The sequence below is a fragment of the Pinus tabuliformis genome, chromosome 2_1 (genome assembly GCF_031772625.1).
Source record: "Pinus tabuliformis cultivar Carrire ecotype Pingquan chromosome 2_1, CPIR1, whole genome shotgun sequence".
NCBI classification, from domain to species: domain Eukaryota; kingdom Viridiplantae; phylum Streptophyta; class Pinopsida; order Pinales; family Pinaceae; genus Pinus; species Pinus tabuliformis.
Genome location: NC_142299.1, coordinates 292,098,507 through 292,125,960, shown reverse-complemented (window position 1 = coordinate 292,125,960; position 27,454 = coordinate 292,098,507).

The window sequence follows — 27,454 nt, the reverse complement described above, 5'->3', positions numbered from 1 at the left end:
GTCCCATGTGTGCAGATTGAAGAAGGCCCTTTATGGCCTGAAGCAAGCTCCCAGAGCTTGGTACTCCAGGATAGATGCATACTTGCAGGGGATGGGTTTCACAAAGAGTGAGGCAGATCCGAACCTTTACTTTATTGTGATTGGTGAGGAGCCTCTCATTCTGGTGCTGTATGTGGATGACTTGATCATTACAGGTGCAGAGAGACTCATAGAGCACTGCAAGAGAGATCTTGCAGCGGAGTTTGAGATGAAGGACATCGGCTTGATGCATTACTTTTTGGGTTTGGAGGTGTGGCAGGAGGAGGGGCATTTCTTCCTGGGGCAGGGGAAGTATATTGTGGACATCCTTAGCAGATTCCACATGGAGGATTGTAGACCCATGTCGACACCGATGATCACCAACTGGAAGAAGCTTCATGCTTCGGATTCCGAGTTGGTGGATCCCACATTGTATAGGCAGCTGATTGGTTCCTTGATGTATTTGGTCAACACCAGACCAGATATCTGTTTTGCAGTCAACACGATGAGTCAGTTTATGTGTGAGCCTAGGAAGGTTCACTGGGTGGCTGCAAAACACATTTTGCGGTACTTGCAGGGGACAGTGGATTATGGTCTGGACTACAGGCAGGGAGATGGAGTGAGATTGGCAGGATACACTGATTCTGATTGGGCAGGTTGTGCTTCTGATAGGAAGAGCACTTCAGGGTGTTGTTTTGGGTTGGGTTCAGCAGTAGTGTCATGGTTCAGCCGGAAGCAGCAGTCAGTAGCACTGAGTTCAGCGGAAGCAGAGTATATGGCAGCCAGTCTAGCTAGTTGTGAGGCCATCTGGCTTCGCAAGATGTTGTTTGGCTTATTTGGTCAGCCGTTGAGACCTTCAGTGATTTACTGTGATAATCAGAGTTGCATTAAACTCACGGAGAATCCAGTATTTCATGACAGGTCAAAGCATATCGGGATCAGATATCATTTCATCAGAGACCATGTTCAGAAGGGAGCTGTAAAGCTTGAGTATATTTCCACTGATGAGCAGGTTGCAGATATTCTTACCAAAGCCTTACCACGGGGCAAGCATGTCTACTTCAGAGACAAGATGGGTGTGGTGAGGAACACCTTCCTCGGTAAGAGGGAGTGTTGAAATTTGGTACCGGAGGACAGGTGGTTCCCTAAGGCTTTGATCTTTGGCCTAGGGAAAAGTGTCCAAAAGAATTTAATTTTTCTCCTAAAGTAACTTTATAATTTTTATAAAGTTAAATCTAATTTGAAAGTGACTTTAAGTGATAAAGTTACTAAGTCTAATTTTAAAGTGACTTTATAAAGTCAATGAAAAATTAGAAAGGAAAAGTGACTTTGGAAATAAATGACTAAGTGGGTCTTTATTAAAGTGGGGTGAATTAAAAAATAGAAAGTGAGATTTAAATGAGCATTTAATCTCAGCCATTGATCTAAATCTATTTCAGCCATTGGATTTAGGGATCACCCAAAAGCCATTTAGGGTTGGGTTAAGGGAGGAAAAGGAGAAAAAGATCATTCATTCTTTCATGAGCAGATTGGGAGAAGGAGAGCAAGAGAGCAAGGGAGATTTCTGGACAAGGAGGAGAAAGAGGCAGCAGTTTGGCACACACACCAAGGCAGCATTTCAGCAAATCTGAACAGCATAAAGAACAAGCAGAAAAAGGCAGATTTAGTGAGCAAAACAGTGAAAAAATTGATTTTCAGCACGAATATCGAGGAGGCGATTTTCTGCACGAATTTCGAGGTCTGTCCATACAAGTCCGTACGGCCGTCCGTACAGTCCGTACGGTCCGTACAGTCCGGACGGTCCGTACATCCGTACAGTCCGTACATCCGTACGGTCCGTACAGTCCGTACAGCCATTTTCAGACTGTCTGTTAGCTGAAAAAACAGATAAGTTTGCTTGCTGGAAAATTTCTGTTTTTGCTGATTTTTTGCTGAAAAATATTTTCTCTGTAAAAGGCATTTTCCAGAAATAAAGAAGAGCTCTCAAACTGGTTTTCCCCAAGAGTTGTAGGGGGTTTTTCCAGGGTCAAGTTGACCAAAAATCACTGAGTTTAAATGTGTTTTTATGGCTGTTTTAATTGCTGATTTTTTTATTTCTGCAATTTCCAGCACTCTGAAAAATTTCCAGAATTTGTGTTTTCAGCAATATTTATTTTTTCAGTCTGTTAAATGTATGGCTATGGGAATGGGCATTTAACTATATGGGAGAAATAAGGTGAAACTGAAAACTGGGGTGGGAAACAGAAAATTCTACAACTCCTTTCCACAACTCATTGTAGATGAGGGTGTGTTTTACCATCCGAGACCATTCTGAATAGTTCTCCTTGCCAGTGAGAACTATTCCTACCATAGAAATGATTGAATGCATTCTGTAAAAAAATACTTCTGCTTGAAAAAAGAAAACTTCCTTACAGCCTTATGCACTATATTTTCTACAAATCGCTCTAATGTGTGACAGAAGGCATCAGAAATTCATTGAAATATTATATCACTTGATGCTTCAATACAACATTACCAAAAATAAAAACTGTGCAATATCACTATATCACCTCCACAAATGCTTTGATATATAAAATGTTTTGAATGATGTATAACTGCGCAACACTATTCGATCTCAACACTATACCAAAACTGCTATCATACCATCACATAAACTGCGTAATCACATAAACTGCTAGCGGTTTGCAATGGTTACCAATTGCTATGCCATCGTTCTGCCTTTACTTTCATTTGATTTACTACGTTTTGACATACTGTTATCAAATCCTCAGCACTTTTACACAAAGTCAATGTCAAACGTTTAACACACATCTAAATAGATCTGGAATTTAGAAATTTCTGGTAATTACAATCGATCACCACAGCAACACTCAAGATTTGTATCAAAAATTTATGCAAAACAAATCGATATTCAAATCGACTGACCCAGCAATAAGAATCAATCACGATAAAATATAGCGTCATGAATCATTTGTTGGAGAGAGGAGTGAGGAATGGCAAAGAAATTGAGCGAGATGATGACAGAAAGTTAATGCCATACGCAAACAATCCAGCGTTGACGTTGCAGAAAGAAGGTTGTGAAGATCTACTGGACAAAAGGTTATGAATCAGAGTCGGCTTCTTGAACGGACGAGGTACTCGCTTGTACAGCAGCTCCCAAGTGCATTTCATTCCCTTAGGGAACACAACCAAATCTGCGGGTCCAACAACTCTGACTGCGCCAAAAACTTAAATACTACCCACGAACCAGGACTTCGAGGCGCCCGAACAGGTATCTTAACTTACAAACCTTCGAACGCTCAGCAAACAACCCCTCTGCACAGAATTCTGCAAAGGGTGGCTCGAGATAATTCCTCCGTGCGGACTTCGACAGAAATGGTGACAGAATTGGCTACATCTCCGGTGTTGACACACACGGCCGCTCCTCCACTCTGCACAGGTTTTTGCATACTCAACGAACTTTAAAAAACTGCGAGCTCTCTCCTTGTGTCCAGAAAAGAGTCCGCATACAACAGCTAACTATCATTTATATGAGATTCGTCCCAAGCTCGGCTTGAACTGTAGAGATCTAGGGCCTAGCAAATGGCTTGAACTGTAGAGAAACCGTCGAACCACTTGAGAATCGATTCCAAATCTCAGATTGCAACACGTAGCTCTCAATTGATGGTCGAAGGGAGAGCAGAGGAGTTACAAGGAGAATGCAGATGCGCAGGATATAATGAGGCCGACAGTAAATGACAGAGATTTCATGAGGCAGCAGAAAACGGATGCGCAGAGATTCAATGAGGTGCAGGGAATCACGCAGAGGACAGAGCGCTGGCAGAGGCAGGAGTTACAGCTATTTTAGGAACTAGGACCTGTGCTCTGATACCATGTCAGGCCAGGGTAACTCCAGAATGAATGAGCGCAAGAAAAAACTGACTGCCTTATTCATTAGCTAGCTATCATTTATATACATAAGTCTGACGGATCAGTTCATCTTCTTGATGACTGTCCAGTTCACCCATCCATTGAGGATTAGGTGTCAACAGGCTAGACACTATTCAATATCAAGTAATACAAGGCGATTGTGAAGACATTGCTAACTCATACCTAAAAGGGATTATGCCCTAATCATTGCAGATATTCCTCATGGTTTCAATATTCCAAACATTGACTATGATAGTGACCCTTATACTTATCAAGCTTTTAGTAAAGTGGTTGCGGGATTTGTAGAAGTCACGTCATCACCATTATGGAGATTTGTGACATTTCATTCAGACACACAATTGGCAATGATATTTTCAAGCTTCAAGGGGAAAACAAATTCAAGGATGCAACTTACATGGTAAGACGTTTAAAATGTATATTTGATTAATGTTGAAAAATTTATTTATGTACAAGTTAATTGAACTTTTACTATTTCATGTTACAGGGAAAAGTCAAATCTTCTTCACAATGAAGATCAACAATTTATAAATGATTGTGAGTTCATTCATATTGATAGTTGGGCAAAAGATGATAGCCATATGTCTATGATTTTTAATCGGGTAGATAGAAAGAGTCATATCCAAATACTGACTTATGATGATGTTGTGACAAAACTAACATATGAAGACAAAGAAGAAAAAGGAGAGATAGTTAACATTTATCAAAAACCACAATTATTGATTAACTATCTTATAGACATTTGTTCAAATGAAAGAGATTGGGTTCTGGATTTATTTTCTGGCTCAGGTAAGTTTTATTATATGGAATTGAATTTCAATATGTTATTTTTTTAATTAATATGTCATTGTACTAATTTAGTTCATTAATACTTTTGTGCTTGATAATTAGGTACAACACTAGCATGTTGCCTTCAAAAAGGAAGAAATTGCATTGCAATTGAAAAAGATCCAGTACAGCGCAATTTCATTCAGCAAAAAATTAATGCTCTTCAATTTTTTCCAGATGCAATGCAAGAAATTGGGTTGAAGAAAGGGGACTTTAGTGAATCACGTGTGGCAAAAAAGGCAAAGGAACCCCAACCACCATTACATGGAATGTTTGGAAAGACATACATTGGGAGATTCACAGACATCAAAGACCCATTAGAAGAGGAAAATGATCAAAGTGAAACAAAAAATATTGTGGAAGAAGACAATGATGAAACTCTAGAGGACGAAGAGTTTGGATTACGTGACATTGTTGATTAAACTTAAGTTATGCTTGTAAATCAAGATTTGCAATATTTTGACTTTGACATTTTATGAGAAGAATAAACACTCAATTAGGTGTTATACGTTCAATATTGGTAATATGTGATTTTTGCATTGATTTTTAAGTTAATCATTATTTTTTGAAAAAAAAAAAAGTGATTTTTATTATTTTTTTGACATGAAATTCATAGAAAAAGCTATTATTTAACCATTTTTAGCTAAAATTATCGTATAAAAATTGTGATTTTGACATGTCAATTCGAGCAAAAAATTATCAAAACGTGTAGTTTTTTAGTTATATTTATGTTAAAAATGGTTATTTTTATGTCCATTGTTAAAAAATATTGTTTTTTAGAAACAATTATTTCATGTGGATTGAAAAATTAATTAAGGATGTATAAATATGTAGAATATCGAAAAGTCTAAATATCTACCTTCTAATTTAAAAATGCAAAACAATAAAAACCTCACGAAAAAAACTTTAAAATTAAAATAAAAAACAAGAAAATGTGAAGAAAACGACCACTTCAAAAATTATCAAATTTACAAAATAATTATTTACATTTTATACATTAAAAAATTTAAAGCCAAAAAACAGGGCTTTTAGAAAAGGGGTCTGATACAGAATGCTAACTTTTTTAAATCAGCATGAAAATCACTACCATTCTAAAATGTGATGTACATAAAAAAAATTAAAGTGCCAAAAACTATGCTCTAAAAAAAACATGTGTGTTCTGCATCACCCCTTTTCAAAATCAAGTCACTTTTTTGCTATCTCTACGAAACGGGTAACAGTATCAGTTCTCGTTTCAAAGTTTACATTATTATGAAGGAAAATGAAAAAAAGGATGAAAAGGAAAGGAAGAGACATTAGATATCAACGATAAAAGGGTACATAAGAAACAATTAACACCTTTTGATATAATTTTGGATCAATTTCTAAAATCAAATCTCAAGAGGAGAAAGAAAGCACTTAGACACAAGTAAGAAGACAAGCAAAGGACAAGTAATGGAAAGAAAGGGAGCACTAGGATAAGATTACAAGAGTAGCTATAGAAGCAATATTTTGCAGGGAATAGGTTGCATCTGTGATTTTATTCCTGAGGTTTGAATGCATGGTGCAAGCATTTGGTTTACATGATTTTTATTTTGTCATTGGCATGGGATTTTCCAAGATTGACAATGGTTTCAGCCTTGCCTTTCCATTTCCTGAATAGCCATGGTGTGATGGGATTCATTCTTGGTTAAATTTGGATCACCAGAAGATTATGGAACTAAGTGAGGTGGTATTAGGAAAATCCCAAGGGTTGGGGGTGGAGATGGTTTTCTTCGGGAATCCCTTGACAAGTGAGCAGAGACAGGAAAATTCCTCTAGATATGATGAAGCAATTCTGAGGCATCCAAGCTTCTATTGGTTGGTGATTTTTGGACCAGTTTAAGTGAAATCACTGTGGTTGAGGGTTGAGGTGGTTTAGCCATTGGATGCCCTGGTTGGTCTGGTTTTGTTTTATCATATGAGATTCCACATTCATGCTTCGAATATGGCATGGGGGTGATTGGGTTGAAAGAAAGATTTGGTTCAACCCTAATCTACGGGTGGGTGGTACGTGGAAGTCCCCTGGTTATATTTTTGTATATGTTATTAAGTGTTATTTATTATTGATATCAATGAGCACATGTATTGGTTATTGTGTTTATCTTATGACTGGTTTGTTATGGCTTCATTCTAATTAAATGTTGGTCATAAGCATGGTTAAAGATGTTCTCTTGTTATGGATCTTGTTCATAGTTGATGAGTCATTGAATGGTTATATGAATGTATGAGATAACAAGTGTTTGATGCAACTAGCTTGAGAGGGCACTGAGCCTTCTTTAGGATTCTCTGGTGAAATGAATGTGACAGTGATTACATATACATTCATGATACCAAACACATATCAGATATGCATATGGCTACAAGTGTTGGTTTCAACACTTCAAGCTCTGAATTACAATAATGAAGGAGAAGAAAGGATGGCCTTTGAAATACATTTCTTATGAAGATCAAGATTATAGTACTGTTTATACTTTTGGAGTACCAAAATTCCTTGAGCAGGGAGGAATGATCTAGGCGGATCCTTAATGGCTCAAAAATCAAAGTGCTAGGATCACAGTGAAACTAGAACCAGATCAAAGAGCTCATCGCAATATTTCCAACAATGCAAATGGCACCTCAATCTGAGTTTGTATGCAAACGTTATGGCTAGTCAAAGTTTTGGTCAAACTAGGTAAAAGTCAAAGTCAAAGTCAGCCCAGGGTGTTATGTGGCACTCCCATAGGCTACCACATGGCATCAAAGTTGGTAGGCCTGGTGGGACCCACAGAGTTGATGTGGTAGCTCATCCAACAAACCAAGTGGACCCACAAGAAAGTGATGTGGAAACACCACAAGTCGACACATGGCAAGTAGCTCGCAGAGGTGGCACATGATGTGGACTAATGAGAGTCTTTCATATGGACCAATTACATAGTTCCACATGGCACGTCAAATTATGCCGAGGTGGCCTTGGGATGGTGCAACATCCATCTTTTTCTTATTCACATGGTTTGGGGAGTCGTTACAATATGGACATATGTTTACCATATATTTTATGGTTTGAAAACTATGTTAGAACCAAAAATGGGCTTTAAAACTATGTTAAATAAAAATTGGGATTCCATGTGTTTTGAACCCAAAACCTCCCTAGCAACAATTAACTTAATATGACTATGCCAATCATTGTGTCAAGAACACACTATCTTATTCACCCTCACACTTTGTTATAAAATGTCATTTCAATGGTATAAGTGGAACCATGGAGAACACATGAGAGAGGAGAGAATACACAGGATAATGCAGGCATGAATCTTGAGAATATTCTAGGAATATTCCTAGAGCATATACTAGGGAATATTCTTAGAGAATATTCATTTTTTATGTTGTGATGAATCTTGATAGTGTCATAATCGGGTCGATTTTATACTCATTTTAACCATAATTGTGCAAGGATCACAATAATGTAGTTTGATTTTGCATATGAGTAGTCGATTTCAAGGGTCATGGCAAAAACTCACCTTATTCATCAATATTTGGTCATGAAGTTCAAGAAAACAATGCACATTTCATAAGTAGGTCATGTTTACACTAAAAAGTCTCAGGAGGACGGGACAGATCTACTAGTACTATGATTGTTTTGATTTGAGTTATCAAATTTTGAGTCACTCTGAGGTATAATGACATATTTTTTCATGTACTTACATTTCTTTTGATGAGATGAACGAAGCAACCTCCCAACTATTAAAGTAGGGCCCGGAGACGTAGTCCACATTAGAAAAACTTCATCATCAAAATTTTTGCGTGCATTGTCTTTATGGTGTCCTTTATTTTGCTTCTTCTTTAAGTGTTTACATACATGGTTTTTACATGCTCTTTCATGCAATTTTGCTAAAATCAACTGAAGAAAATATCTTAGATAATGCCAGTAACTCATATATTTGAGATCACTAATAATATAATTTGCAATTGGAAATTAAGGTGTTAAATAGTTATGGTCTTGTACTTCATGATGTATGCAAAAGTAAAATATTAAGAGATGAATTTTACTTTAATTTTGTGTGTGTAAGAAAGTGATACATGAAAATATGTATAAAGCATAGAATTTTATTAGTAATTATGACATAAAAATGATAACTAGTAGAGATTGAATTTTTGGGTTCTGATAAATTGATACTTTACATAATTAAGATGTTAGAGTTTGTTGAAAATAACAATTGTAGGAAAGAGTAAGGAAAATAATGGATTGATAGATTCTAGTCTATCCCTTTTGCAGAGATTGGAAGATGGATTGTAACTAATATTATTGCAAGAAATGAGGTTAATATATATAATTATTGTTACAAATAGAGTGGAAGGTCATCAAACACAGTTTACAAGGGGTAATCTACCATAAAAAATAACCATACAGTGTTTGAAGAAATGTGGGGTAAAGTGTTTGAGAAAAATGACATCATGTTTATTGTATTGGTCTCTACTTAATTATGCTTGAATTAGTGATTATGTTTCTTTTGTAAAAATTCAACAATAGACTAGGGATAAGATCCCTTGTTTCCATTGAGTGAGGGTTGAACTCACTCACAAAATGTTTAATAAAATAAATGTTTATTGGTTTTTCTCTTCAAGGTTTCCAGGGTATATCAATGTCCATTTATGTGTTTTCCCATTATGTTATCTTCATGATATTGCTACTTTGCATGACATTGAGACTTATATTATTCAATGTGTTGTTAACAACCCTGATTAAACTAACAATTCCAATAATGCAAAGATGTAGTAGAAAGCATTATGTTAATAACTTACATTAATGGTTATTACTTTATGAGATTTTCTATTAATTTTCCATGGTTACTTCACTTAATAATCATGATTATATTATTTGATTAGCATTTATGGAGTATGTTAAAACTAGCAAGGAAAAAGTAATCATGTATATTTTGCACTAAGTATAGTGAGACATTTTACAAATAGTCGCCATATAAAAGAAAGTATACAAGAATTATTGCTTTTAATTTTTTAAACTTTTGTGCTGAGACTCCAATGAAATCTAATTGGTTTTTTCGACATATTTGTATTTTGGTGCGCACATTTTTTCTCTATTTTTAGTCCCTGCCGTAGGCACGGATGGGAATATTGTAATCGAATGGCGATGTTAAAACATTAATCAACCTTTTTTTTATTAATCCCATCACTTATAACCACAATTTCTAGGTGCATATCATTCCACCGTCTTATTTGGCCTCTTCCTAAGGCGAAGAGGCCAAAAGCATATATTATGTGTCTTTATTTCCGAAATATGTTTCAATATGTTTCATAGTGTAAACTAATGCTAGCATTAGTTTAACCATTTAAGAGATATTAAATTCTATAAAATGTTATAATGCTAAGCTAAATTATGTTTCCAAGTGGTGCATGTTGCTGCATGTTGTTGCAATGCATGTTGGTGCATATTGTTGTGGTGCATGTTCGTGCATATTGTTGTTGTGCCAATCGCTACATGTTGGTGCATGTTGTTGCAGTGTCTATTGTCTAGGGTGTTTGTTCAAGATTGGAAGCTTCAGGCTGATTATGATGATTAGTGATTGTCTTTAAACTCATCTCCATCGAATTCATCTATTCTTGAATAGCGGCCATCATGGTTGTCAGTTGGTTAAACTGTGAATTTCTATCTTGCATGAACTAGTTAACCTGAGGTGGATTCTCTTCCTCAACTTGGTGTTCGGCCTTAGTGGCATAGACCGAACTGAGGACCTTGTGTGAACCATTTCCACCTTACTGTCTTCTCCCATACAAAATCACTAGAATTTGAGTTAGTTTGATAGGAAGTAGCAGGAGTAGCAGGAGCAGGAGCTAAGGCAACAGAAGTAAAGGTTACAACATAGCTAGGATATTGGTAACATGAAAGCAACTAATGGAAACCAAAAAGAAAAAAGACAGAATATTGACCAGAACTGCCTACCTGTGCATATCAGTTACCCTCATGTGGAGCTTCCAATATCAATACACCATTCTCATATTACTTGTAACTAAGTGATAAAGGTAATAGAGGCACCCCTGAGGAAGAATTCTCTTCCTGGTCACATTATTATGCACCTTTGTTCATCTCATTCATTTCCACAGCTATGGCTTGCTAATGAAATTAGTAGGCGCTCCTCTTCACTGCACCAGAGAAATGTATGTTGTACTTATTTTTCTGTCTAATTGGAGACTCCATGGGAATTTTAGTATCCACTTCCTCTGCATTAGTGTTTTTCTCCTCAATACTAACTGACATCATGACTCCTCAAAGCCAAGTTCCTTCTTCATCCCTATACATGCAACCATTTTCGTATCTGAATTGAGATATGTAGTTGCAATCGATTATATTAGTAGTTTATTTTACTGGGGTATTATATTTAGATTAAAGCCAAATTGAAGAGCTAGGCATCGATGTAGAATACATATTCAAGCGCACTCAGATTTTTGAAGCTATTGAATATTTGGAAATGGTGTTTATAATTGATTAACAATTGAAAAATTTAGATCTATTATCCAGATTCCAAGAGGAGATGTAGAGAGAAGAATTTGGAGCGGAGGGTGCTCAGGAATCACCATCTTCATAACTTCTCGACTGCATGACATAGTATATAATGAACTCAGGTGGCATTGCATATCTTTCTATCTTCTTGATTGCACGGCATAGTATATAGTGAACTCAGTTTGGAGGATTATTTGCCTTATTACACTATTGACTGACCAGACTTGCATCTATGTTTCCCTTGTCGGTGTTGTTATATCCCTCCCATAAGTGGTGTATGATTGGTTGTGGGTGGAGGTTATTGAGTCTCCCAGTGCACTTCAACTATATAGTGTACCAAAAACTAACACAACATATTTTTTCTGATTAAGACTGCTACTATCCTAAAGTAAAAAAAAAAATTATATTCATGTTGTTTCTGATTAAGACTACTACTAGTCTAAAGTGAAACAATAAATTATAGTCATGTTGTTTGTGATTAAGACTACTAGGTGCAACAAACAATTATAGTCACTTTAGTCACAAAATTAGCATAAAAATACTTGCAACGCTTTTGTTTTTGTACTCTTTTCACTTTTTGCATGAAACAAACATCACGTATCCATGGGAAATCATTTTCTCTAAACATCTTTCTAGTTCAGAAGATTTTACCATTTGTTGGGTTTCGATTTGTAGCTACGTCTTAGAAAGAATTCTTCCTGTGATACCTTTTGAGCCATGCTAACAAATAGTTAACTAAAAAAGCACATCTAAAGAGCATCGTGTGACAACAAAATTGTTTATGTACTTGTTTACAAGTATTTTGTATAAAATACTTATCCAGTGTTTACATTCAACTTGTGTATTGACCATCAAAACTATCTGCATAAGCAATATTCCTACCTCCACAATATGCATCTATCCCAAGATACAAATATCAAGGGTTTGATTCTGATGCCAACTGACCCATCTGTTCTATGAGATTATCCATATTTTTATTTTTTGTTCCAGCAATTCCCATTTTCATATGGTTTCTCACCCTGATATTTGGTAAGACTTTCCTGCACCATAGAATCAGCCTCTTCCATTCCCCTTGATGTTGCACTCTCTGCAATAAATTGTTGCCAAAACACATTGGTTATTTTTGGAAACAGATCCTCACCATCCAACCTAATATCTCCATCACCCTCTAAGGAAAACCTATCTTCGTTAATGACTAATCCAATCTCCATACCTATTGGTTCAGAGTGGGTATCTTGTGTAAGTATTTTAGGCAGCATATAATCTTCACTAGGAATACTACCATTGTGATTAACTATCACTATGATTTGCATTTGAGGTAATTCAAGATGAGAAGTAGGAAGATCCATGCTTGTGACGATGGATTCTTCCAAATTTGAAAATGAATGCATGTCTACCAACCTTGAAGATACAACAATTTCATGGAATCCTGAAGATGTAGCAATCTCTGGAAATTCAGTCGAGCAGTTGATATCTGATAATGTCGAAGATGCATGAATATCATAAATGTATGAAGTGACACATACATATCAAAATCATGATGTTCCATGCATCTCTGTAAGAGTTACTGCTAAATTTTGGCCTATGGAGCTCCCATTTCCATTGTCTCCTTGTAGACAATGAGTTTGTTGGTCTCCTAACTCTGCCCACGGGAGTACACGAGTTCTACTTTCTACAAAATTTCATATTTTGTGGTTTGACAAAGATCTAGTTATCACGTTAGCTGCCCTCAATGTGCAAGAGTTCACTCAATGCATAGGGAATTTGGTATGGATGTAGGTTAGCATTCATTGCATGAGAGATACATGGTTGTGTTTCTAATGATGAATGAAATGACTAAGGAGGCTGTTGAGAAATGGCAATAAGAAATTCCAATTTAATTTGTCCTTGAATTAAACTGCGAATTAAAATAAAATTATTTTCTCATAGCAATTTGAAAATAATTAATTAAGTTTAATTAACCTAATTAATTTAGGAAATTCGAATAGGAAGTATTTTAGAAGACACGTATGTGTTCCCCCTAACTTATAGGAGTTAAGGATGAGTTATGAATGAGTTGTAATTAGTTAACTCAGTTTATTGAGTTAAGTCCAGTTAAATTAGTTCCAATCAGTTTCAAGAACTAATAGTGAGTAAATAGTCAGTTGGGATACTAGTGACCTAATTAGTGCTACTCTAGTTAGCTGCAGATTCCACCATCATAAACTCATGCATGTCGATTCTAAGAAAGACCTAGTTGAGACTAGAGTGGAGGGACAATGTACTATTTGTTTCAAATTTTTCTAAGTTGCACTGATAGTGCCTGCATTCAGGAATTGATCCTTCACGGATTGCGCTATTTTTAGAGGATTTATTTCCCCTTAAATACAAGCTATCCTTCATAGGAATTACACATTGGAATAGAGACTTGGGGAGCTTGTGAATTGGCTAAGATTTGGCCTTGAGATTACTTCTAAGTTGGAGATTGAATTTGCTCAGTGTTGGGATTGTTCTTGAGAGAACAAACATTGTAATTTCATCTTCATTTTCCGGATTAATATAAAACAGATACTGGATTTTTTAGTTGTGGCTTTCCCCAGATATTTATTGTGTTATGTGCCTTTGATTCTCTTCCTCTATTGATTATTGTTTTCTCAATGTTTATGGGCTTTCACTGTAAAGAGTAGAAGTAGATTCTTGTCTCTTGTTTTAGTAGATTACATGAGTTTGTGAATCTACAGGTTTTTCTACAGAGGACTGTGATCAATGTTGATTATATTAGGAAACAATAGACTATGTTCATTACATTGTCCAACCCCCTGTTTCATGTGACATTACACAGTATTGATGCTCCAAACAAGGGTGACACTGATAACTGCCCAAATTCATGAATAGATGTAGCAATGTTTCGTGATAACAAATGACGATGCAACATTTGGTGATAATAATAAAAGAATCAGTTTTGTTTCCCTTTCTATCCGGCAATTCGGCAGGTCGTAGATGTATAGGCATTAATATTGTCACTTGGGGTGGGGCTAAGATTGGTGCAAATGTGGGATCCACCAATTAGGGACCTATATGTACGTCTTTTCAATCTGTTTTGGGTTCAAAATAGGAAAGTAGGATCCTTCCCCGCTCACTCACACCACATTGCTCCCAATCACCTGACCTGAATTTGAGCTTGCCGGTACTCGGGTGCGAAGCCAACCAGGCTGTGTATCAACAAAGAGAGCCCTGAATAGGGTGGTTTGATTTGATCAAGCAAAAGACTCGATATGACCCTTCGAATCTATATATGGAGTTGGTTTATGAATCTATATATGCTCTATCTCACCCCAAGATTTGTTGAACAGAAAGGCTTTTAGGTAACGTTCCCACAAGCCTAGTAGGTCATATCTTAACAATATCTAGTAAGATATGAGTGTTTAATAATAAAATTGTATGAGAGAAATGTCCCGAAGAATTTGTTTCTATTGCTCACTCTAGATCTCTAAATGGATATAAGGCTATCGATTAATTGGATTTCACTCGCTGCTTGCTACATACTGGTTCCCCTCCCCACAAAAATGGGAAACCTAGAACTCTGCTGAATGGCCATTTCCGCCCTTCTTAGTCTTGACTGACCTCACCTTCATGAGCAGAGCTCAGGATGAGGAGACTTTGATCTATTCTCAGCAACGTGGATATATTCATTTACCCATCATGTTGACCATTCAATATTCATTTACCCATGCCATAATGATTTGGAGGAGCATGGAGGGTGGACTTGTTTTTCGAGGCCTTGGAGTGCCTTTTGTGGGCCTCATTGTGTTGTAGCAAGGCACGGTGGTCTTCATCTTCCTACACCATAGTGATGAGTCTTTGTTCTAACATAGGATATAGTTATAAGCATCTCCCCAGACAGGAGCACAAAAAACCAAATCACCAAATCATCGATATATCTAATAGGAATTTCAAATTTTGCACCTCGATGGTAAATCAATGCTCTATTCCCAATTTCCTATATTCACCTAGATCTATGCATAGTTCTGTCTCATGTATTTGCCTAGACCTATGCATAGTTCTAGCTAGAATAAACTTAGCTAGTTATTTTTCATTATTTCCTTTCAAAGCAAGAACTAGCTACCTCACGGCTCCACTTGTATTATATTATATTTCTTCTCGACCACTTTTGACATCTTTTCTAAAACATTCAAAAAGAAAAACATTAATTAAAAAAACTAATACACATCATATATACTTACATAGCTTAAAGTGAATAGCTAGGCAACAAAAAGACCATCCTTACCCTCTTTTAAATTATTTTCACGTGATCTACAAATTTTTTCACATGAATGTGTCGCTCCATTAGAAAAAACACAAAAAACTTTTACTTTTAGTATTTTCTAAATTTTAAATATATTTTAAAAAATACATATTTATTTCACCCTTAGAAATAAAATAAAAAATATAAATACAATTAAATTTCCTTGTCCAAACAACAATAATAATAATGTTACAATTACGTATAACTTGGTTATATATATTATAATATCATTGTAACTTGATTATATATTTTAATATCAGTGTAAGTCTGATTAAAAGGCACTACGTTGTAAGTACAAAAGTGCTTTGATGGTATTTCTTAATTTTCTATCCAATTTATTCCACGTATTAATTTTAATATGATGTCTAGGTTGTATCAAGCTACGAATTTTAATTTGGTTCTTTATTGAAGCTAAAAAGGATTTATTTTAAGTTTTTCTATATTTAATTTACTTGAATAATAATTTTAAAATGTTTTGTCATAACTTTTTTTTGTTAAATTTGTTTATTAATTTCTTTTAATAATTTTGAAAATTTTAATAATTTTACAATTAATTTTCTCCTCGAAAAATATTTAAATTTTATTATTATTTTTTTAATAAAAAAATATTCTAAAAAATGAAATATAACTTTATTAAATAACTTATTCATTTATTGAATTCCTCAAATTTTACTTATTCAATTAAATTTATCAAAACAATCTATTATATCTTTTTCATGGTAATTTTTTTTAATTAAAATAATTAGAAATTATTACAACATCAATTGTAACATTAATACTAATTATAATGTTGTAATATTAGCACTAATTATAATACAATATCCCAAGTAAATAAATCTCTTAAAAAGTTATAATTCAAATATTTATATTATCACAATCATGAAATATTTATATTTCATTAAATTTATAAAGAATTATCTTTATATTTATATTTACGCCGTAAGGCGTTTCCCTCTGAAATCAACTTTCCTTTGGGGTTACATGTACAATTCCGAGCCTTTGATTTAATTGTTAGACGATTAAAATAATTTTACCCATCCAATTGATTAGACCGGTATGGTATGTGACCTAGCAGATCGACCTCACCCTTGCCCTCGCTCGACACTACGCTACTTCCAGGTGCTTCTCCGAATGGAGACCTCGCACTTGCCCTCGCTCGGCAATACTTCTAGGTGCTTCTCGGACTGGAATGGAATTGATCATCTGATTTGCATTCACTCTCTGCATCAATCGAAGGCTTAAAGTTAGATGTCGCAGCTGTGGTGGAGGACAAACAGGGTTAAAGAAACTGCTGTTGTGGGAAAGAGAATTCGGCTCCCTTTCTTCTCTGTTTTATTTCAGGCATAAGAATTTCGGTTTTTTGGTGTAGCTTGCTATAAGATTTCTATGTGTTAGTTTACCCATTTCTGCTTATTACATATACGGGACAAGTGGATTATTTGATAAAAAAACCCAGGGGTCATAGGCTCTAGAATCCATGAAATGTTATATAAGTTCATTAAATCCACAATAAATTTGTTTCGGAACTATGAGTTCATAGAATCAAGGGACATATTACATTATCCTCTCAGTGGAATCAAACGAATTGTCTATATAGTACTTTTCCGGACTCAAACCTAAATCTTTATCTAGGGTTTTAATAATCTAGGGCTTTAATATGAAAGACTTCCATTTTTGGAGGATTTTGCAAGGAAAGACACTGGTTGAAATGGATCCTATAGATAAGATAAGGATGGAAGACACCCCTAGTTTAACGTTTAAGACTCTCAGTGGCACGATGAGTGGTTTCGTTGGGGGTATGTCTAAGGAGGTATGGTGGCCAGATGGTATGATGTGAAGAAGGTTGAAAGGAGCATTTCCCTTACAGGTTTGATCAAGACTATGCAACTTATGGGGAGTTATGGTCTCACATTTGTTGCAATCAGAGGGGTCTTTGCATTGACCAATCACGTGGTTGGGAAATTTCGAGCGAAGGACTTCTAGAACGGAGCCATGGGTGGCTTTGTTGCTGGCACCTCCATCTTGGGTTTGAGAGGTAGAGATTCTACCTATTCGAAAGCTCTGTTTTTTCTGGGAAAAATTCTTCTAAATTCAATTATAGTGCTGATATTTAATTATTTATATTAGACAAAATGCTTACTTTCATCACTAGTGGAAATTGAACCCATGGCTAATATGAATATATTACTATTTAATGTAGCCTTCTTACGAGATACAATTCTAAAGATCCCTTTTGTTAGAAACCGTGGGTGGGTATCTTTTCTAATATAATGTCTCCCCACACTTGTATCTGCCCCTGGTTGGTTGTCATGTTTTGCTTCGCAAGATGTTCTCTGGCCTCGAGGGGCGAAACATGTCTTTAAAATTCGAACATTGGTAGGAGCATGTAAAACACCTCTTTCCTAACCAAAAACCCTTGTTGACATGTAATTTTTTAATTCGATGTCTCAATAAAATTGACTTTTTAAAGCACATGATGGGAACGACAATTTTATTTTCCTGTCGATCCTCTATGGGTGTGGGTTGTATTTTAAATCGAGTATGATGACACACATCTTCAGTTCAATTTTCTTTAGTTAAGTACTCCTGCCAACTCGACAATTTCATAAGGTGTTTCCCTAGCAACACCTTGAATTTGCAAAGAATACAGGGGTTGTCAACCTTAAAAAAGCACTGGCAAGCAATTCACGCTCCTTGCATCATATACTAGATTGAATTTTTTTAGTATGCAAAATGGTGGAAATGCTATAAACTCGAAGACAAAGGAATTGCTTGAGAAGAGTGCAACGACTCAGAAAATTTTTCTGATTGTTGTTATGATGGTGGCTTTGTTGCCGACACCTCCATCTTGGGTTTGAGAGGTAGAGATTCTACCCGTTCGAAAGCTCTGTTTTTCTGGGAAAAATTCTTCTGTTCCTTTTTGAAAAACTCAGTACAAGTAAAGTTAGCTTCATGTTCTCACCCATAATGATTGCCTGGTTTGTGACCAATGTCATGACAGGACTGTATAATATTGTGAAATATTATCCTGGAGCATTCAAGGAATTCAACCCATATTATATATACTATTACTTTCATGAATATCACAAACAAGGATGGGTGATGCTTGGAGGTGTAGTCTTGTGTATAACAGGTATTGATTATTCTCATGATGATATGTGCCTCATTTTATCATATAGTATACTTGGAACTATTTTCTAACTCAATTGATAAATCCATACCAATGATTTTCTCAAAAAAAATTCGTAACTTCGTCCCAATTATTTATGCTAAAGCTATACAAATAGAAACACTAACATCAGTTCTTTGCTCTGACTGGATCTAGCTGTCAAGGCCATATTTGCAGAATTGGGCCATTTCAACAGGAAATCAATCCAATTCCAAGCTATATGTCACAAATATTGAATATGGAAAAACACCTATAAATGTATGCATCTTTCTTCTTATCTTTTCTACTTAATTGATGATGTTGATGTTGTTTTATCTTGTGGTTAGGTCTAACATTTGGCGTCCATCATCTACATTCCCACATTTTCTATACCTGCCAACAAGGGTGTTTCCAACAGCAAAATCTAGCTCAAACCCACTCTTAATAATGTCAGCATGGATCTTCTTCCCCTATTCCAGAGTTGTACTACCAGCGCAGGCCTTGACAATGGTGCCAAAGGTGAAGTTATTTGGCTTAAAAACACTCTCCTTCATTTGACCAAAAAAATTTAGGGCCTCATGGCATTACCCATTCTGTGCATATCCTGAAATTACAAAATTCCATGTAACTTCATCTAGCTTAGGCATTGCATTAAATAGTTTCAGTGTTTGGTCATTACACCCATGTTTACCATAGCCACCTATCATTGCATTCTATGCAATTGCACAACATCTCTCCACCATTATTAACAACCTCATTTTCTCTAGAAACAACAATACTCATGCAAAATCCAAATTCCACGATACGAATTTGACCAATATAAAACCCACAACTTAGTTCTATTGTTGCTACTGCCTAATGCCATAAAAAATGTATACATTATTTGGCATAACTACATTTTGCAATTTAGTATTTAAACATTAGCCGTTGATGAATCATGATAGTAATTGTTACTAAGCTTGAATAAATCTCTGATGGGCACTTGTATGGTGATTGGTTGGAGCGCTGACTCCTACAATCAGGTCTGCCCATAAATGTATCTCAAAAAATCCTTTCATGTCAAACTGGTATCAACCTGGCACCTCAACTCAATTCTCCATCACACATGTTGATTTTGTTCCAAATTATGATGCCTTTTTTATTCCTACAGTGATGTTATTTAGTCAAGGAATAGTAACATGAGCCAAGGTAAGATGATACAAGAATGCGAAGTAGACACTATTAGCTTGCCTTCCATGAGTATATTGGGATGTAATCAAGTTTTCCCGTATGGTTTAGTTTATTTCAAGGAGGGATGCAGCTCCCTATCATAAACATGATATCATCTGTGAGTATAATGTGAATTATGGCATCCCACTTCCTGACATAATTTATGTTTTTGTATGTTAACTCATGTAGGCGTTGTTGTACTCTTGTCATTTTTTATCCTGTTACTATTGTTCCTTTTTCAAAAACTTGCTACAAGTAAAGTTAGCTTCATGTCTCAACCATAATGATTGCCTGGTTTGTGACCAACATCATGATCAGACAGTATAATATTGTGAAATATTACTTTGGAGCATTGAAGGCATTCAAACCATATTATATATATTATTACTTTCATGAATATCACAAACAAGGATGGGTGATGCTTGTAGGTGTAGTCTTATGTGTAACAGGTATTGATTATTCTCATGATGATATGTGTCTCATTTTATCATATAGTATACTTGGAATTGTTTTCTAACTCAATTGATAAATCTATACCAATGATTTTCTGGGTCTGTCCAGAACTTCACCTGCATTATTATCAGAGATACTTGTCAGCATTAAAATACTTAATTACCACTTTACACCATACAAAACTTTGAAAATAGCAAGTGACACCCAATACAACAAATGGCAGATCAACTATAAAAGAATGTGGGGTATCCGCATGAAGTTCTTGTCATTGTCACCATAGGAATGGTTCCAGTCAAGACAATACTTTTGTCGGAGAAATTTATGGTTGGTAAACTAGAGCCAAAAGGTGTATATAAATGTGTAGCCCAATATGGTTACAAAGATGCCCCAAACATTGAAGGCTCTGAATTTATCAACCAAGTTTTTGAAAGCATAAAAGACTATCTCAAGCTTAGAGGAACTCATTCCTCCTCACATGACAGAAGTTATGCAAGCAAAAATACAGTGCAAGAAAGATACTACTCTTAGATGAGGAATTGTGGTAGATTGAATTGGCAAAGAATACAAGGTTTGTGTATGTTCTAGGAAAAATCACATTGAAGACTAATATATTATTTTGGAGCATTGAAGGCATTCAACCCATATTATATATATTATTACTTTCATGAATATCACAAACAAGGATGGGTGATGCTTGGAGGTGTAGTCTTATGTGTAACAGGTATTGATTATTCTCATGATGATATGTGTCTCATTTTATCATATAGTATACTTGGAATTGTTTTCTAACTCAATTGATAAATCTATACCAATGATTTTCTGGGTCTGTCCAGAACTTCAACTCTATTATTATCAGAGATACTTGTCAGCAATTAAATTACTTAATTACCATTTTACACCATACGAAACTTTGAAAATAGCAAGTGACACCCAATGCAACAAATGGCAGATCAACTATAAAAGAATGTGGGTTCTCTGCATGAAGTTCTTGTCATTGTCACCATAAGAATGGTTCCAGTCAAGACAATACTTTTGTCGGGGAGATTTATGGTTGGAAAACCAGAGCCGAAAGGTGTATATAAATGTGTAGCCCAATATGGTTACAAAGATGCCCCAAAAATTGAAGGCTCTGAATTTATCAACCAGGTTTTTGAAAGCATAAAAGACTATCTCAAGCTTAGAGGAACTCATTCCTCCTCACATGACAGAAGTTATGCAAGCAGAAGTACAGTGGAAGAAAGTAACTACTCTTAAATGAGGAATTGTAGTAGATTGAATTGGCAAAGAATACAAGGTTTGTGTATGTTCTAGGAAAAATCACATTGAAGACTAATACGAGCACTGGGCCTTTTGAAGGATTACTGATTGACAAGCTCTACAGGTTTCTCCAAAACAATTGCAGGTGACTCTGTCTCCCTACAATATACCACCTGTGCATTTACTTCAAGTTAGAATGGTGCAAGAAATTTAGAGTTCGTTCACACAAAACTGTTAGAAGATAATGAAATTATAAGCTTTTACTGATAATAAAGCTCTTAGGGCCATAAAGTTCCTGATCACTCGAAAATAAGATATAATTTTGTACTATTGTTACTATTTTAATAGATTTATAAGATTTCAAAATGCAAATTTCTGTTGAGATCAGAAGAAATAAGAATTGAGTTTTTTACAATTTCTGCAATAAATCATGAATCATGTAGAGTGAACTGGTACATACATGTTTAATGTTTTGTGACTGGTCGAATGGAAAAAAAATGATAACAGCTCATTACTTTTCAGTTTCAATCCTTCTTTTACAGTAAGGCCCTTATCTTTTGATGAAATGCAAAGGCTGGTAAATTAAAATTTTCAAGAAATCCCAGGTAGAGTTTGTTAAGAGGGAATTTTAAATTTTAATAGTAACTCCTTTTTATCCTTTGTCCTCGGAAATTTGTACTCTCGAGTTGTCTGGGGCTAAGTACCAGTTCATGTGTTACAAGCCCAAGCCACCAAACAACACTTTTACAATGTTGGGTCCCTTCAAATTCTGAATCTAAGAAGCCCCATAGGAGCAACAAAATGAAAATGATAACTAGAAAATCACTCTTCTTGCCTAAGCCACCAAAAGGCACCAATCCTAGTAAGGCTTAAGGACGACTAATGATAATTATAAGGATCCCACGCTTCCACTATACTCTCTATTTCTTTATGATCCAATATGTTTCTCATCCTACCTTTCCATTTTGTTTTGAATGTGGTGTCTTTACAGCGTAAGCCCTTGTAGCAATATTCAAAATGTGGCTAGAGTTGCTTTACAGTGTCTATAGATGACAATATGCAAAATTGTTTTATTATTATTGTTTTGATTTAATGTTTCATTATGCATTCTAAATCTTTTTTTCATATAAAACCAAATTTTAAATGTTTACTCATTTACAAATACTACAACACATACCCCTTTTTCGGATTGATGTTTATGAGTAGTAGGCCAAAACTTGCCAAACGCTTCCATTTCTTTTCCAAAATTTCAAAGATGCCCATTTGAAAAACCTTAAAATAATTTACAAAAACACGTTCACATAAACAACTCCTACATGGATAATGGATAACCTCTACCTGACATTAACTATAACTCATTATCATCCACCCATGCTTTCAAGAATGTCCATTCACATGTTGCTATTCTTCCACACACTATTATTACTTACAAAATATCCATATTCAAAACACGCATAACTAATAGTTTCAAGTGTAACTCAATATCATTTGCCCTTGCTTTCAACAATGTCCATTCACATGTCACTATTCTTCTACACACTATTATTTACAAAATATCCGTATTCAACATACACATAACTAACAATTTCAATTGTAACTCATTATCATCCACCCTTGCTTTCAACAATGCCCATTCACGTGTCACTATTCTTCCACACTCTATGCCTTACGACATTTCCTTTGCAACATCAGATGCAAATCCTAGTTATCATATTAGCATTTACATTTATATTCACATAAAACATAGACCATGTAGTACATTAATCTCATCTCACATTTTCGGACAATAATATAGTATAGTTAGTCGAATTCGATTCCTTACTTTTGTATTTTTAATCAATTTACCATTAAATAATATTTAAATATACTTTATATATTTCAATTATATATTATAGGCATAGTCTAACTTATAAATGAATTTTTTTTTTTCACTATCATTCTTTTGCTTAATTTTAATCAAAATTTGATAAAGGTTTTTAAAAACCTGACTTTAAATTTCAGAATGCAAGCTTCTATAATACATAATTCATATAAAAAATTGTCCGGATCAACTCACATATAATTTTATAAGTTGACGATTTTCCAACTACTTACTCTAAATAGATAGCTGAAATAGAGGATATATAGTAGAGATGCAACTACTGATCCTAATAGTCAAAATGATTTATTAAATTATTAATCTATTATATAATCATATGCCTATCCCAACAGTCACATTATTTTATTAAATTATATAATTATTATTTAATCAAAGAAACCTTTGAACAAAAAAATAAAAATAAAAATAAAAAGAAAATAAAATAAAAGAAAATAAAAATGAATAAAAGAAAAGCTTTAAAAATAGGAACATAATAAAGAATTAAGTAAAAAGGAAGAAAAATAAAATGGAAAAGTAAACTAGTGACCCATAAAAAATTAAAAAATGGAAACTAAAAAAAATTAACTAAAAGCAAAAAAAAAAAAACAAATAAGAAAAGTCAAATTAATAAATTTATGTATCTATTATTTATTTATTAATAAATTATTTAATATGCATAATTAGAGTTTCCTAGAGTTTTTCACGCTGTTAAATCTATTTAGGTATTCAAAATTATATTTTAAACAACAAAAATATTAAAATTGTATTTCCAGATTTTAATGAATTCAAGTGGAAAAAAATATTTCATCTATAAATTAAAATTGCACCCATATAATAATGTTAAATAAAATAAATTTTATTATAAATTAACATATTAATTAATAACCAAAAAAAACTTCCATTTTAATATAATATAAAAACTTTAATTATTTTTCTCCTCTTTTATTCATTAAAAATATCATCTTATTTTCCTTTTAGCTTAAATAATTTAAAACCCATAACTTTATCTGTTTTAATATTAATAGTCGAAGTAAAAAACACGCATAGCACTTTTCTTTCTTAATAATAAAACCATTTTTTTGATTTAGTAAAAAATATAAAATATTATTATTTAAAATTTATTATATATCAATATTAGATTTTAAAAAGAAAAACTAAACTTGTGAAATCATAATTTAAAAAACCATTAAAACTTAAATTTTAAAACCAGGATTTATAAAATTACTAAAAACCATAACCGAATTTACAAAATTTAAAGTTAACAAGGTTGCCTCACAGGTAAATGCTAACATTTTCCTAACAACATTTTCCCAATAAGTTATTATATGTAAATAGTTGAAAAAACATGGTTTTCATTTTTTTAATTAAAATTTGAATAATAAAAATTTTTCAAAATGAAAACTATAAATAAATTAATATATTTATGTAAATCAAATGGTTAATGATGATGATGATGGTGGTGGTGTTTAACGTCCACTAAGACCAAATATTGGTCTATCAGACCTAAAGAAACAAATTATTTATTTTGATTTAAGATTTTATTCCTATGCTCAAAAAGCTTGGAGAGAAGCCTCTCGAGCTCACTATAATTTTGACATTGTAAAAGGCTAGGAAGGTTAGTATTGTAACAAAGATTGTGAAACTGAGATCTAATGTGGTTGTACGCGGGGCACTCTAAGAGGAAGTGGTTTTCATCCTCGATGTTCCTATTCTCACATATATGGTAGATCCTTTCCATCCATGGTGTTTTAGGAACTGCCCAACGACCTATTTCACTATGGAGCTCATGAGAATTCGTTCTAATCTTTGCTATATTAATTTTCTTCTTTGAGCTAGTTAGAATAGAGAGATACTTTTGATCTTCTAGGGTGGGGTTGATGACCTTCTTATAATAACCTAATTTTCTTTTGGCCACTAAATCTTTCTCACACCACATTTTTTCTTTGAACTTAGAAGTAACAATATCTTTAATGTTATTTATGTTTTGCAATGCATCATTCTCATTGATCTCCCAATAGTTTAACCAGGTCCTTGTGTCTTTATGCCACCCCTGATTGAGCCTTACTTGGTTTTGGTTGGAATTTAAAGCTAGCTTAGGAAGTCTATGATTGTCTATGTTATTGAGTTTGTGCTTGTACAGTAGAAACGTAATCATAGCTAGACTCTCAATAGGGGAAATACCCACTTCTATAAGGAGAATAGGATAGGGTGTATTGCTTTTAATTTTTAAGTTATAAGTTATAAAACGCTTCTGGATTTGCTCAATCTTTCTCCATGATTCTCTGGAGATGCTGCAACCCCAAACCTCACAACCATATAAGATAATAGGAGTGACTAAAGTTTCAAAGAGAAACTTCTTTTTATCCCACATTACGAGGTTTGTTGTTTTAAAATTATTTTCAAGACAAAAATAAGCTTTCCAGCCCCCATTAATCCTTTTCTCAATGCTATGGTTCCAATTGAGCTTGTGATGAATATCAATTCCTAGGTACTTGTAAGAATACACTTTCTCCAAGTTATTATTGTCATACATAAAATTAGCATAAGTGTCCTTCTTGGATTTGATAATCATAACTTTTGTTTTGTCAGTGTTAACAGTCATACCCATGTAGAGCATAAATCCTTAAGAAGCCTGAGTTGCTTATCAAGATCAGATGGGCACCTTGCCAAAAGAACAATATCATGAGCATAGAGAAGAAGAATGACAACTATCCTCGCTAAGATCGTGCCATCACATCCTGCTTCCTCTGAATAGCCTTCAAGCTTATCGATGTAAATGCCAAATAGGGTAGGGGAGAGGGGGCAACCTTGTTTAACTCCGATGTTACACTTAATATCTTTCGACCACCCCTCATTGCTCTTTATTTTGGCAATTACATTCTCATATAACCTTATAGCAGCAACTCTCAACTCGAGAGGAACCTTTAGCTCTTCTAATCTATTCCAAAGGTTGTATCTAGGAACCGTATCGAAAGCCTTTCTAAAGTCCACAAAGCAACAAATAAATTGGATTTATCATTACGACATTCCTCGGCAATGATCCTAAGCATAACGAGGTGGTTTGTTGTTGAGTGATGCCTTCTGAAACCTGCTTGGCCTTTAGCCCGCTTACCTTCACTTTCAAGCCATATGCTTAAGTTCTTTTCCAAAATACTACCATATAACTTGGCTAAGAGATGGCTGATCATAATTGTCCGATAATTAGAGGGGTTATTTGTATCCCCACTTTTAAAAATAGGGATAATGAGGCTCTCAGTCCAAGGTTTAGGGAACCCTTGCTTGACTGCTTGATTGAAAATCTTGTGGATGTGGGGGATCGAGACAGGACCTCCAATTTTTAAGATTTCCGCCTGGTAACCTTCAAAGTCCTTATATTTCCCACTAGTGAGGTGATTAACCCCAAACCTAATGTCTTCTAAAGAGAAAACTTCTTTCGTTGTGAGCAGGGTTTCCAAATTATCCATGACATTTGGAGATTCATAAAGCTTTTTAAGACAGGAATTCCAATCGTGAAGAGCAAATTTATTATTATCTTTAGTCTTCCTAGTCATAATCTACCTCCAAAATTTATTAGGAGCTACCTTAGAGAGGTGTAAGAGATTCTCCTGTCTTTGACAAATGTACTTCCTCATTTTCCTTTTACTTAGGCATTTGTATATTTTTATCTTGTCCATTTTAAGAGATTCATCAACAGCTTCCTTAATTGCTCTCCTCACACTTTTACAATCTTTTTCATACCATTGATTGGTTTTTCTATTTCTTTTATTATTTGAAACTTCAATTGAGAACTTGTTAATAGAATATGAGAGGGTTGTAGTAAAATTATGATATAGGTCTTCTATGTTGTCTATACTACATAAAGGGAGCAAATTAGTTTTTAATTCATTTAGAAAGAGATCATTTTTGTTTCTATCAAATATTAAGTTCTTTTGGCTGTAAGTATTATTTTCTGTGGGA